The sequence below is a fragment of the Hipposideros armiger genome, unplaced genomic scaffold, assembly GCF_001890085.2.
Source record: "Hipposideros armiger isolate ML-2016 unplaced genomic scaffold, ASM189008v1 scaffold_2331, whole genome shotgun sequence".
NCBI classification, from domain to species: domain Eukaryota; kingdom Metazoa; phylum Chordata; class Mammalia; order Chiroptera; family Hipposideridae; genus Hipposideros; species Hipposideros armiger.
In genome coordinates this window covers 1-2,434 of record NW_017733669.1, presented here as the reverse complement: position 1 = coordinate 2,434, position 2,434 = coordinate 1, and the positions used below count along the sequence as shown (strand labels likewise).

The 2,434-nt window shown below is 44.0% G+C and overlaps 1 long non-coding RNA gene across 1 annotated transcript in view; it reads left to right on the top strand.

The window, feature by feature from the left end:
• LOC109378641 (uncharacterized) overlaps positions 1-2,394 on the top strand; it is a 7,956-nt gene extending 5,562 nt beyond the window's left edge. Inside the window, exon 3 of the long non-coding RNA XR_002123032.1 lies at positions 2,204-2,394. This is a non-coding gene — a long non-coding RNA (uncharacterized LOC109378641). The remainder of the gene's footprint in view (positions 1-2,203) is intronic.
• Positions 2,395-2,434: the final 40 nt, after the last annotated feature.

The window sequence follows — 2,434 nt, the reverse complement described above, 5'->3', positions numbered from 1 at the left end:
TATTAAAGTTTTTAAGTGTGGTAAATTTGTAATGTATTAATCAGGACAAATGACAAGCAAATTTTTTCAAAAAACAGCAGAATAACTTATGTTACTATGTATGATCTTCTTCCTATTGTATTTATAAAATACAGAGTGTCATGCAAAAGACATTTATTAGATGTACAGAATTGAAAATAATTGTTTCAGTGATGTGAAAATTTCCTTCTGTGTCATTTTTAATATGCACACAGTTCCCATATGTATGTCTGTCTGTGTCAATAAAATCTTCACACTATTTGATCTATTTTTTCTTCTTACTTGCTTAAGTTGATTCTCTTTTTTGCAGTTACAGAAATAGCCATGTAGGTCCATTAGAGTTGTCTATGTGTATTGTTTTTGTCAATTTTGAAACATTCTAGAGAAAGTTTGGTATAAAACCCAAGCTTGGGCCGGCCAAGTGGCGCGTTGGTTAAGAGTTGGATTGGGGGCCGGCCGAGTGGCTCAACTGGTTAAGAGCTCACTTGGGAGTGCCAGCTCTGAGCAGCAGGGCTGCTGTTCAGATCCCACATTGAGGGCCAGTGACACTCGCCCTCTACAGCTAAGATGATGCACAACAGCTTGACCTGGAACTGGGCTGCCTTGAGTCGCATGCGATGGCATAGGCTGCAGCGGGGCTGCAGTGGGCTGCCATGAGCTACGTGAGTGGCTGGCAGCCAGTGTGAGCTGCCGGGAGCTGCTGTGAGCAGCCGACCAATGACAGGCGACTGATTACCTCACCCGGGAAGAGCACAATGATCATACCAACATGGGCCAGTGAAGCCATGTCCTCCACAACTAGACCGAAGAACAGAAACAAAAAAACAGCAATTTGTCTACCTGTCTGTTCCCCTTACCCGATTCCCCAATGCTGTTCCCCTCCTCCCAATTCCCCCAATAAAATCTTAAAAAAAAAAAAAAGAATTGGATTGGCACGCCAGTTCTGAGCAGTAGGGCCCCGGTTCGGATCCCACATGAGGGCCAGTGACTCTGCACTCTCTACGGCTACGATGGTGAACAACAGCTCGACCTGGAGCTGGGCTGCCGTGAGTCACTGGTGAGGACGTAGGCTGCAGTGGGCTGCCATAAGCTATCGTGTGTGGCCAGCAGCCAGCGTGAGCAGCCGGCAGGCTGCGTGAGCTGACAAGAGCCGCCATGAGCGGCTTTCCAGTGGCCGGCGACCGATCTGCCTCACCTGGGAAGAGCACAATGATACCAACATGGGCCAGTGAAGCGACGTCCTTCACAACTGGACTGAAGAACAAAAGGACAGCAACTTGTCTGTTCCCCTTCCCTGATTCCCCAGCGCTGTTCCCCTTCCCCAATTCCCCAATAAATCTTTAAAAATAGAAAAACCCAAGCTCTGCCACTTAGTGGATGCATGAGAAAATATTCCCATACAAGAGGACGTAAGATATTGTTTTCAGTATATGGACTATATGCATTACGAGATTGTGTGTATTATGAATTAATATGTGAAAAAAAGAACACTGTGTAGTATACAGTCATTTCAAAAAGGCTTGTGTTGCTATGCTTCTATGAGAAGTGTAAATTCCATAAAACTGTCAGCTCAAAGTCATGTATGAATTTTTGCCTGTTTCCTTCCTTTGTGCAATGGAACAGTGTTACTTGCGACCAGAGATATTGGTGTCACTAGTTAAAAGTGAGTTTAAGTGTGGAAACTCAGGCCACATCCCAGAACTCTTCATTCAGAATGTGCAGTTTTATAACAGTGCAATTCCTTGTTATCCACACGAAAATTTGAGAAGTACTTCGCATTTTTAACTCACCATGACATTTCCAGCCAAGAAATGCACATAATGTATCCTTTGTGATACAAATATAACACACAAAAAGCCATATGCCTGTGTTGATGCCTGAATTTAAATCTGTCTTTTAGAAAAAAAGATGTATGTCTCTCTACAGTGGTTGTGGATCATACGTCATTCTCCTTTCTCAGAGTTAGAAAACACACTGGAGAATATTACTGACAGTGGCTAGTGTTCCATTCCGGACACTCCTCTAGGTCAAAACCAGTTCTCTCTCTTCTAAAAAATGTGTATTTCACAATAAAAAATAATTAAAAAAAGAAAAAGAAAAAAACAGTTCTCTTAACTCTGTTTTCATAATGAGTCATGTAATGACCTTGTCTGTGGTCACGTGGTAAATGTGCCTTTTGTTTCAGGGACAGTTGACATTCATGGATGTGGCCATAGATTTCTCTCAGGAGGAGTGGGAGTGCCTGCACCCGACTGAGCGGGAACTGTACATGGACGTGATGCTGGAGAACTACAGGAACCTGTGCTCCCTGGGTGAGGGAACTTCCTTCCAGAACTCTTACCCCACCGCAGGGGTGTGTTTCCTTCATCAGTACAGCGTCTCCTGGGAGCTTCTGCTCTGTGTGGTAGAGCTTCAG